Below are 13,135 nucleotides of genomic sequence, written 5' to 3' on the forward strand. Positions count from 1 at the left end.
TTGAACGTTTTTAAAATATGTTGAATTTAAACATAATTATAGTAATTAAAAGAAACTATTATTCTCTGAGGTAATCCTGAAAGTCCCTATAGCTGAAAGAAAATCCGCTTTATTATTACAAATAAATTTAAACCTAAGAATTTGACTAATCACAATATTCTTAGAAATCTTAAAGTAAAGGTTGGAATTAAAGTGTGTTAAACTAATAAGATTAAAGTTAAAATCTCTTTTATCACATAATCCAATGAAAAATTTATTTTTAACAGGTTTAATATCAAGATCTAAAAATTATGCAGTTATTTTCTGAATTAGTCTTAATTAAATTTAGTTCTTCAGGATAGATATCATTACAATCAAATAATTAAATCAGCAATAAATATAAACCGAATTAATAATTATGTTGTACAAATTTCATAAAGTAAGAAAATATTATCGAAAGCTCTTGAATAACAATTACCCATTGAAATATCTTTAATTTGTCTTTAAAAACAAATACCATTTAAAATATAATTTTCAAAAACTTTTGCATTGCATAAATTTATCCAAATATAATGTACTTATTGTGAATAAGTTTTAGTAATTTAAAGGATTTAAATTAAAAATTTTCAATTCATAAATACAGAATTAGTATAGTTAAACGTTTAATAAACGATTTAAAATATCTAGTTTACGAAACAAGATTATAAGCTAAATATTAAACATACTCAGGAAACAGAGGAAGTTAATAACATGTAATAAATAAACATGTTTACTGTTCTACATACTGAAACTTGCAATTAAAATATCAATATTAAAATTAATGTACATAGACTTGGTAAAGTTGACGTCTAAAACTAAAGTTTGAATAAAAATATAAATCGCTTTTAGTTTAATGTAACGTTCGGGATACATAATTTAAAACCATTTTAGAAAATACGCGTTAAAAGTAGAATGTCCAAGTTTCTTAAATTTTTACGAATCTTGAGAAACATTTTTATCAAAGTACTTAAATGCTATTTCATATTTTTAAATATTGATGATATTTAAATTTTTTTAATCTTGACAAATTTTCTTAAGTTTGTAGAAATTTGAGTCTTATTTTTGCAACTGGAGTAGCAAATAATACCTAATTTACTAATCAGCTAACTTACCTTAACATTACCCTAACACTAACTTGCTGCTTCAGTAGTGAAATAAGCTCTTTATTTTCGTTTAGAACATAATCATTCAGAAATAGGTGAATTAGATTTTTCAGAATAAGAGCCGTAGTTAGTTTTTACAAATTTTGAGATTTAATAATCACTCTTGAAAAATTTTAACCATTACAATACATTAGGCTTATTGAAAGTCAAATAGTATGTAGAACAGTCTGTTTATTTTAGCGAATACGTTATGAATTCTTTCAAATACCTAACAGTTTAAGGTTACAAAATCAATTTTTTTATTTTTAGAAACGAATAAAATTAATAAAACAAATAATAAAACAAATCATACTCTATAAAGAAACAAATACTTAATATCTTACGAAATAATTTATTACTTTATTGAGAAAGTTCAGTGTTATACTTTGTACCGTTCCTGGGGACTTCCAAATTTTACCTTTGCAATTTAAATATTTTGAGTATTTATAATAAACTTCTCTTAGTTTCTTTAGTTAGTTTTGCGCTAGAAACAGAGATAAAAGATAACTTTATTCATAGAACCATGTTTTATCTTTGTCTTAGTAGCTTTAAAAAAATTTCTGATAAAATCTTAACCTTTAAGAGATAGTCAGAACAAAATGTAAACCAAATATTTACAAAGCAACAGCAGTTATCCAAAATACCAGTATAGTTGTTTACGAAGGCAGTGCACCTTTTCTTGACTCACTTCCCCCCATTCAATACAATGTTATCCTGTTTTACACCAGTTTTCTTAAACAGAGTGTTTTAATTTAGATATTGCTTTCTCCTGTTTTTTTTTTAAATAAAACTTATGCGTGTTGCCAGGACAGCACTTAATCAGGCGACTCACTGCCTGTCGACACACAGGAGCCTTTCTGTTGTCAGTCGAAAAACCAAAACTGACAAGTTCCCCGAGGGCCCATAATGGATAAACAAATAAGAGAAAATCATAAAAATTGAAAAGTACACAAAAATAATGAACTAGCAAACATTACTTAAAAGTGCATAGTAAGACTTAAAAATGATACGCCCACTTATAAAAAAAAAATAGCTGCAGTCACAGTTAATGTAACCAAATCAAAATAAAATATAAATTGCCAAATCAGTTAGAAAATATTATAAATAAATCAAGTGCTAACCCCATTTGAAAATCTTTAAAACTGAAGCACAAAGATATTCAGTGAACAAAATATTTTTTTTTAAAGTGCTACCAACTGCTTTGGGAAAAAATCTTACATTTCTTCGCATAGACCTATTTATGCGGGCTTCAATATCGGCTGAACTATTTGAACGTTTTCAAAACATTTTGAATTAAACAACATAATTATAGTAATTAATAGGAAGAAAATTATTCTGTAAGGTAATCCTGAAAGTCCCTATAGGTGAAAGAAAATCTGTTTAATTATTACAAATAAATTTAAACTTAAGAATCTGACTAATCGCAATATTCTTAAAAATCTTAAAGTAAAGGTTGGTATTAAAATGTGTTAAACTAATAACATTAAACTTAAAATCCCTTTTATCGTATAATCCAATTAAAATTTTATTTTTAAGAGGTTTAATATCAAAATCTTAAAAAAATATGCGCAATTATCTTCTGAATTAGTATCATTTAATATCATTAATTAAATCAAAATCATTAAAATCAAAAAATTAAATCAGCAATAAATACAAACTAAATCAAGTTCTGTTGTAAAACTTTCATAACATAAGAAAATATTAGCGAAAGCTCTTGAATGACAATTCCCTATTGAAATACCTTTAATTTGTCTGTAAAAACAAATACTATTAAAAAAGATAATTTTCGAAACTATTTACATTACATAAATCTATCCAAATATAATGTACTTATTATAAATAAGTTTTAATAATTTAAAGGATTTAAATTAAAAATTTTCAATTCATAAATACAGAATTACTATACTTAAACGGTTAATATACGATTTAAAAATCTAATTTACGAAACAAGATATGAAGCTAAATATTAAACACTCACGAAACAGAGGGAGTTAATTAAATAAACATGTTTACTGTTCTACATACTGAAAGTTGTAATTAAAATATCTAGATAAAATTAATATGTGTATAGACTTGGTAAAGTTGACGTCAATAATAAAATTTCAATAAAAATATAAATTGCTTCTAGATTAATGTAAAATTTGGGATACATAATTTAAAACCATTTTAGAAAATACGCGTTAAAAGTAGAAACTGTCAGTTTCTTAAATTTTTACGAATTGTGAGAATTTTTTTTATCAAAGTACTTAAATGCTATTTTATTTTTTAAAGATTGATGACATTTAAATTTTTTAATCTTGACAAACTTTCCTAAGTTTGTAGAAAGTTGAGTCTTATTTTTGCAACTGGAGTAGCAAATACTAATCTAAATACTAATCTACCTAATTTACTAATCACTTAACTTACCTTAACATTACTCCAACACTAACTTGCTGCTTCAGTAGTGAAATAAGTTCTTTATATTCGTTTAGAACATAATCATTCAGAAATAGGTGAATTAGATTTTTCAGAATAAGAGCATATTATTAGAAATTTTGAGATTTAATAATCACTTTTGAAAACTTTTAACCATTACAATACATCAGACTTATTGAAAGTCAAATAGTATGTAGAACAGTCAGTTTATTTTAAGGAATACAATATTAATTCTTTCAAATATCTAATAGTTTAAAGTTACAAAATCTAAATTTTTTTTAGAAACGGTGAATTTTTAGTAAAACACATCATACTCTATAAAGAAATAAATACTTAATATCTTACGAAATAATTTATTACTTTATTGTGAAAGTTCAGTGTTATAATTTGTACCGTTCCTGGGGACTTTCAAACTTTACCTTTTGCAATTTAAATATTTTGAGTATTTATAATAAACTTATCTTAGTTTCTTTAGTTAGTTTTGCGCTAGAAATAGAGTTAAAAGAAAACTTTATTCTTAGAATCATGTTTTATCTTAACAACTTTAAAAAATTTCACTGATAGAATCTTAAATCTTAACATTTAAGAGATAGTCAAAACAAAATGTGTTCCAAATATTTACAAAGCAACAGCAGTTATCCAAAATACCAATATAGTTGTTTACGAAGACAGTGCACCTTTTCTTAACTCCCCCCATTCAATACAATGTTATCCTGTAATACACCAGTTTTCGCTGTGTTCGATGATGCAATCAAGGCCATGGAAGGCTTGCAATTTTTCGGTGTTTGTTATCAGTAAGGGAAAATGTTAGTTTGATATATAAAATTTATTTTGAATCATTACAAATTTGAGAGTTAAAAAGCAGTTTAGAACTTCTGATGTAGCTATATTTAGGAAATCTCTGCTCTTTTTCTATTGGTTTGTAGTTGCTCAGCTACAGAAAGAGATCAATTTTAAGTACGTAGGTCATAGTACTAAGTGTTGAGATTTTTCATGGGTTTATTATAGCAAACTACATTCGTTATCGGATAGTTTTTTTTCTGTTTTGACTATGTGAGATGATCAACAGTACTGATAAATTTATAGGCATTTATAAGTTGTGGAATATTTTTAAATGACTTTATAATTAAAGATCTAAGGACGAACCAATGCAAACTGTAACGTGATCTGTGTTGATAAGCTGGATTTAAAGATTCTGGTTTGCTTTGTTAAAAATGTTTCAGACTAAAATATTTTAGTCTAAATAATAAGCATAAATATTTGACGTAAACTGAGTTTTTTTAAAGGTGCTCAGCACTTGTCGACAGCTCATACAAGTTTTCTAAGTTATTTAAATTCTACCCTGTCTGTTGTGTAAATCTGTGTGCCTGATGTGCTAAGTTGCAATTATTTAATAGTTAAGTTGCCTAAGTTGCAATAGGCAGGCAATGCGGTTTTGATTTTATACGAGTTGTAATTTAGTTTGTAAAATGCAATAAATTGATAGCAATTTTAATTATAAGGAAATTTCAAAGTAAAATGATCAAGAACTAGTCTAGTTTTGCATTCTTCTCCGATTAGCAAACACCAGTTTCTCTATGTAGTTAGATAGGAAAATAGTGAATAAAGGAGTAACATTCTCCCAACTTTGCCAATTTGAACCGTTAGAGGAGTGAATACTAGCTTTAGCAGACAAGTTAAATTTTGGAGAAATAGCCTAATTCAGAGGGGTGTAATCAGGCTGTATAGACCTTGGGAGGGATCTTTTGGGGGCAAAGGTAGCATCTCACGCGCTTAAAATGTTAAAACTTTTTGATAGCAGGGAACAGTGTACAGGTAATCATCGATTTAGTCTACGATCTCAATTTTGATGATATCGCTAAACAAATATTTAAAAGTTTTATGCCGAAAGTTTAACTAGTACAGCTATCATACTTGTTAGATTTCTAAAAGTTTAAAATTTGTATAAAAATGATAAAACTTTCGCAAAATTTTTAACATTTTTGCGAAGTTTCAGTGAAAATTAACTGTAACAATTAACTCGCACTTTTATTAAAATCTAATAAAAACAAATTTCATTATCGACCGATTAATTGCTTAGAATTAGCATTTAATAGTTTTCATTGAATTCTAAGTTTCTAAAATGTTTCTTTTAAAGTAACTATTAAATATGTCTACATTAATAAATTATTTCTCATTTGCGTTACATTTATTTTTGGGCCAGCATATTTCTAGAATTAGGTTTGCAAAACCTAAATTTTATAGCAGATGGAAAATTCTATTACTTGCATTAACTTGTACATTTTTATTAAATTCACATTTAATACTATTTTATTTCTATGCGCAACTTTGGCTCTGCGCTGAGGCGCAATTTAGGCTTACTAAAATCCTAAAGGTCAGTTTTTTCTAAATATCTTGTATCAGTTAAATTGACATCAACCTGAACTGTATATTAGGGGCGTTTTCTGCTGTTTTTTAGTTATGTATAATCAGTCTTTAATGTAAAATGTATAATCTCTGCGTATAGTTTAAAATGAAATTAATACTATCAAATATGAGTACTTGAAAAGATTCATTAATTTTTATATTTTTTCATAATGTTAATGCTGCTGTGTCGTTGAAAAACTGCTGTATGAGGAAAGATATGTTGCATTAATTTTTATTTCAAACTCTTTCATTAGTTGGGCGCATTTGCCACTATAAGTATACATATGAAAGAAAATGATTAGTGCAGAAATCCTGTCCTTAACTCTCAAACTATAAATAGAAAACTTTAATATAGAGCTCTACTGTATCAATATGCTATTATAGAATTTAAATCAGTTAAGCATATAATATTTAAAAGAATTAAATAAAAATGCCAGTTTAAATAATTAGCTATCTAAATATAACAAATGTTCTAAATTTATGACAACTGACTTAATTTTAAAATTTAAACATTCTAATCGCAGAATTTCGTAACGATTCGACGAACATCAGGCTATATCTGATATCGAATATAAGTTTAGATTACCGAATATTTGATTTAATAACGAAGATACGCATAAAAATGGTTAACCGTAAGCATTTTTAAATTGACAAATGTAGATGGGCTAAGTTTTAGTAGGACTTAAAATGTATTATTACTTTAAGGCTTAAAACTGAATCGATTGTTTTGAAAAGAGGATCCCCTTCACTTTGGATCCAATGAAGAAATCCCCTTTTTAAAATGATAAGTTCAGCTTTAACTCTAAAAGTTATTTCAAAATTTAAGTTTTTAAACAAATAAAATCTAAACTCTTATTAATTTAAACTTAACTTTCATAAATCAACTTTCATAGAATAAACTTATTTTTTCTTGCCCACTACAATATTTTACAAGATTCGGGAGCTTTGATTTTTATTAAATGCAGTAGAGCTCTATTTTAAAATAGACAAGCCGTTTAACAAGATATAGTTAATGTTTAGCTTAAATATCAGATATCAATAATGTCAGAAATTTAATATCAGATGTCATTAATGTCAGAAATTTAATATCAGATGTCATTAATGTCAGAAATTTAATATCAGATGTCATTAATGTCAGAAATTTAATATCAGATGTCATTAATGTCAGAAATTTAATATCAGATGTCAATAATGTCAGAAATTTAATATCAGATGTCATTAATGTCAGAAATTTAATATCAGATGTCATTAATGTCAGAAATTTAATATCAGATGTCAATAATGTCAGAAATTTAATATCAGATGTCAATAATGTCAGAAATTTAATATCAGATGTCAATAATGTCAGAAATTTAATATCAGATGTCAATAATGTCAGAAATTTAATATCAGATGTCAATAATGTCAGAAATTTAATATCAGATGTCAATAATGTCAGAAATTTAATATCAGATGTCAATAATGTCAGAAATTTAATATCAGATGTCAATAATGTCAGAAATTTAATATCAGATGTCAATAATGTCAGAAATTTAATATCAGATGTCAATAATGTCAGAAATTTAATATCAGATGTCAATAATGTCAGAAATTTAATATCAGATGTCAATAATGTCAGAAATTTAATATCAGATGTCAATAATGTCAGAAATTTAATATCAGATGTCAATAATGTCAGAAATTTAATATCAGATGTCAATAATGTCAGAAATTTAATATCAGATGTCAATAATGTCAGAAATTTAATATCAGATGTCAATAATGTCAGAAATTTAATATCAGATGTCAATAATGTCAGAAATTTAATATCAGATGTCAATAATGTCAGAAATTTAATATCAGATGTCAATAATGTCAGAAATTTAATATCAGATGTCAATAATGTCAGAAATTTAATATCAGATGTCAATAATGTCAGAAATTTAATATCAGATGTCAATAATGTCAGAAATTTAATATCAGATGTCAATAATGTCAGAAATTTAATATCAGATGTCAATAATGTCAGAAATTTAATATCAGATGTCAATAATGTCAGAAATTTAATATCAGATGTCAATAATGTCAGAAATTTAATATCAGATGTCAATAATGTCAGAAATTTAATATCAGATGTCAATAATGTCAGAAATTTAATATCAGATGTCAATAATGTCAGAAATTTAATATCAGATGTCAATAATGTCAGAAATTTAATATCAGATGTCAATAATGTCAGAAATTTAATATCAGATGTCAATAATGTGAGAAATTTAATATCAGATGTCAATAATGTGAGAAATTTAATATCAGATGTCAATAATGTGAGAAATTTAATATCAGATGTCAATAATGTCAGAAATTTAATATCAGATGTCAATAATGTCAGAAATGTAATATCAGATGTCAATAATGTCAGAAATGTAATATCAGATGTCAATAATGTCAGAAATTTAATATCAGATGTCAATAATGTCAGAAATTTAATATCAGATGTCGATAATGTCAGAAATTTTAAAATTTATTAATCACCTGACTTTTCTTAATGTTTTAATGAAGGAAATGTAAATCCTGATTTCGTTTACTAAATTTTTTAACGAAACAAATTAGTGACAAATGTTTATAATGTATAATTGTAATACACTAGTGTTCGAAACTTAATGCTGTAATTGAAAGAAATATTTCTGTTATCTATACTATGTTCCATAAATGTATTTTGGTTATAGATTTAATCTTGCGTTAGAACAATTATTCTTAGAATATAATAAGACAAATTTAAAAGTCTAACTGGTCTATGTATTTATATTTAGTATAAATAAAATTTTTTTGGTTTTGAATTTTCGATTTTGTCTTTATTTTATGATTAAAGAACGGGTATAAGGAATTTCTATACTTCGCTAAAAATAAATATTTTTGAGGTTTCAGTAAAAATCCGCTTTCTCATGAAAATAGTTTGGGCCAATTTGAAATAAATGTAACATGTTGTGAAACTCTTGAGGTTGGTTGGCAAAAAGCTGCGAGGACAACTTTAATAATGAATATAAAGAAATACACGAAATTCTGGATTTGAGACTTAAGCTTAAATGATTTAGCACAAAAATGTTTTGAAAGAGCTTATCTGTTTAATTTGGTTCTAAACTGTCTCAAAGTTTAGATTTTTCCCTTAAATGAACTTTTCTGATTCGGTCGAAATGTATAACTAAGTTTATATATATTTTTTTTAAAAAAAAAAAGTAAATTTGTATAATTAAAAGTCAAACAAAGTTTTGGTTCCTCACCTCTGTCCTTTAGCTACATTGTGTGGTGAATTTTTCCATGACAAACGAACTTCTAAACTGTTTTCTTATTAGTTTAAAAATTTTCAATTTGTTTCAATAAAAAAAAACTTATCACTTTGTACTGTAAGTCGATCATATTTTAAGCACTTAAGTCTACTTTTAGTTTAATTTGTCAATTTTCCTCTGTTTAAAGTTTTAAATTAATATATCGCTTCATAAATTCTTGTGATTTAAGTTCGTGTACTTAAGCAAATATTTGGTAAATAATATAGTAAAATTCAAACAAAATTTGCCAGCCTCCTAACCTTAAATAACTAAACTTTTGTCTAAAAGTGAACTTTTAAATAAGACATAATAAGAAATTATAAAGCGAGAATTTTGTAATTCGTTGTTTGAGTAAAATCTCAGTTACTCCGTAATTATTAAACTTCAATTACCTAGGCTTAGATTATTTAACTTTGGTAAAAATTAAAATCTGCATCAATTTTTTTTTTCTAAAATTATTTTTTTTGACGTTCAAAATGCAGTTTTGTGCAGTTCGCCATGCAAATTTCTGCTGCCCTCTATAATTCAACACTTAGAACAAACTGCTTTGCACCGAACTGCAATAGTGAGAAACTACTGTAGTCTCTACTTTTTGTAGTTTAGTAATCAGTGATGCCTGGAAACTACTTTTAAGGTTAATTTAGTAGCCCATTGTGCAGCTCTAGTGCGACGTAAATTAACTACAGTCGAACTCGCTTATAACGAGCTCGGATTTAACGAGAACTCGGATTTACCGAGGGAAACAAGAATATTTGGTTGGATCAATGTTAAGTCTATGGAACAGAAGTCGCTTTTAACGAGAAAGACCCGGTTTCAGCGAGCAATATTTTTCTGTCTTGCTATCTTTTTTCTCATCTTTCTAGTCTTATCTTTTTTTCAAAATTATAAGAAATGCGTGCGAAATCAAAAAAAGAAAAAAAAAAGCTCGAACTAAAACTTAATTGCCTTTATCGCTCTAATCTAAAGCAGGGGAAAAGTCACGTGAGAGTAGGCGGTGACGTATCGATTTCGTGCCTTATCGGTCATGACGTCAGGTCGTGACGTCATGACCGATAAAAGTATTTAATTAAATTCAGTAAGTAAGAACTAATTTAGTAAGCAAGAAAAATATTTAAGTAAACTAATTAATGTAAATAAAGTAAGTAAGTATTAATTAAATTTTAAGTAAACTCAATCATTTGACCCCCCCCCTCTTCTGGTGGCACGCCTGCCTTAAGGACCCGTTTATTACGAGCACTCGGATTTAACGAGTACAATGTTACGGTCCCTTTGTGCTCGTTATAAACGAGTTCGACTGTACAACAATAAGGTCAATTTAGAAAGTTCTAAAGAAATTAATTTTTTGGTGGGTACAAATCTACACGGATCTGTCTATGACTGCAATGAAAATGACCATGAGGCTGCAGCTTAGCGTTAACAGAAATTGCGCAACTTATAACTAATATATAAACTAGCTATTACGAGAAATAATCATTTTGTTCACACTTTCAAATGCGAATGTGAAACATTGTTTCAAAGGAAAGGAACGTATTTTCGATGTACTTAATTTCTTGGGTGAAATGAAAGTGCATAAAACAATAAAAAAAAATTGCAAGTATTTAATAATTTTCGCATTTCTTCTTCTTCATTTAAATAATTTCGCATTTCTTAAATGAAATATTCGCTGTCTAAAAAGTCATAAGAAGTTGAAGGTTAAATTAACAAATTCGAAAAGAGTATTTTGGAATATCAAACTCTCTTTTAAAAACATGAATAGATATTTCTTAATTGTTAATTTATATTTAATGTAAGTCAATACCTTATTCAAAATCATTTTGGACATAAGTGTAAATGAGGTTCTCTAGCTCTTGTCTTAAAAGTAGTTTGCAATCACTAAAATTTAAAAAAAAAGTGTTAACTACTTTGCTACAAATGTAGATATAATTGTAGTTAACTACAAGAATAATGTAGTATTTTAGACCACTGATAATGTGTTTATTATTGCAAATATTTTATTGTTCCCACTAACGTGGTTTAACTACCACTATAATTCATAAACATCAATACACTAGTGTATAAGAAATGTCAACTCAATTTTTGGGGTACCTTTTAAATAGATGAGAGTTGGCATTTTCGATTCCCTACTCTCCCCACACTGTTGAAGTGATATGATCATTCGCACTTCGATGGCAGGCTCACATTGAAAGAGTTATGACTTACTATTTGTGACTGCGTTGGCATCTTGTTGCTTCTCATTTACACACAACTGAATCTTGCACACACTAGACTGCTAATGACATCACTGGAGAAACAACCCAGACAACCGACTACTTAATACAGCTCTCACAACAAACTCTCAAAACTCTGTGAACTAAAAATAGCTCGTGGTATCCGTTGATAGAGTTCTATCTCAGATAAAATTCGCCCCGCATTGGACTGATCGTTAAGACAAGGTTCCCAGAAGATCAACCGAAGTCGAGCACCGCTGGTCGCGGTCAGTGTTCGGGTGGGTGACAACTTGGATTAGTCTGCGTAGGGACCAAGGGTGTGTGGTATGGATCCTCGATAAACTGTTATACCGTGCTATATTTCGCGTGCAAGTCGTTGGGCTAGCGAAGCAAGGGTGCCATACTCTCTACAGAAGTTCAAAATTGTGGCATGTCTTCGAATCATCCTCAGGGATGTTTCCCAGACCGTCGCCAATAGCCCATTGTGCAACTCTTTTGCGACGTCAATGAACTACAACTGGTAGATGAGAATTGACGTTATCGAATGCTCTTTCCTCACAAACTTAAAACATTGCACAGCATGCAATGTAATATGTTAACACTAGGTTAAATTTGAAAAAAAATCTTACATAACAGCTAATTTTGAAAATCGAGACATTAAATTCCGGCACTCATAAGGAACAATAATGGTGTTAGCGACTGTAACTCTGTAATATAAACCCTATAAATACATCCTTGATAATATAAATAACCTTTATAAACAAACTATTAGTAGCGTTTTATACTGCATTTAATATTCCAGTTTCTTTTTTCTCACATAAAAACAGTTAAAGCCCATTACCCATTAGGCCTGGGGCCCCCAATGATTAGGGGCACCCTTAAAATGGATTGTTTGAAGATAAATTTTAAAAAATCAGGAAAAATAGTGATTTTTTTAAAAAAAAAAAAAAAGTAAATTTCAAATATATATTAATAAAATGCGATTACTTTTTTACATAACGTTACTCATACTTAATCTTTCTTAAATGAAAAGATATATAAATACTTTTATATTTGAAAAAAATAAAATATACAAAAATTTTTTTTATCTAAGGGCCCCAAAAATTTCAATGGCCTAGCCCGCTTACGCCTTATCCGGCACTGAGTTAAAGCTACAAATTGAAAAGATATAAATAAGACATTTGAGCTTTAGCGTCGAATTGGTTTTTCAATGACAATCATTAATTGGCTTTTTCAAGCACAAAACACTTTGTTTAATGGCATTAATTAATTTATAAATGTCATATAATAAATACTAATTATATAGCATATTAAGCAATGACTTGTAATTAATATTGAGATGATATTTGCGATTAAATCATTATTTTTATCAAAATCTTTTACTTAATTACAACTAATTTCATATTGCGAGTAATAATATCTTAAAATGCAGTATTTCTTGTGATGTATTAAGTTTGTAAATGATTAGTGAACATTTATTTGTACATTTCCATAAATATGTATCTATTAAATCCATGAATATTTATTTAACTTTTGGTTTAAGGATTTCCATGATAAAAGTAAAGAACAAATATCGAACATTCTTTATACGAAAATGTGTTACGGTACAATTTATAGTGCTATAGATTAGATAGTTTTAGTTTGA

The sequence above is a fragment of the Parasteatoda tepidariorum genome, chromosome 4 (genome assembly GCF_982258835.1).
Source record: "Parasteatoda tepidariorum strain Cologne lab strain chromosome 4, Ptep-v5.0, whole genome shotgun sequence".
NCBI lineage: Eukaryota > Metazoa > Arthropoda > Arachnida > Araneae > Theridiidae > Parasteatoda > Parasteatoda tepidariorum.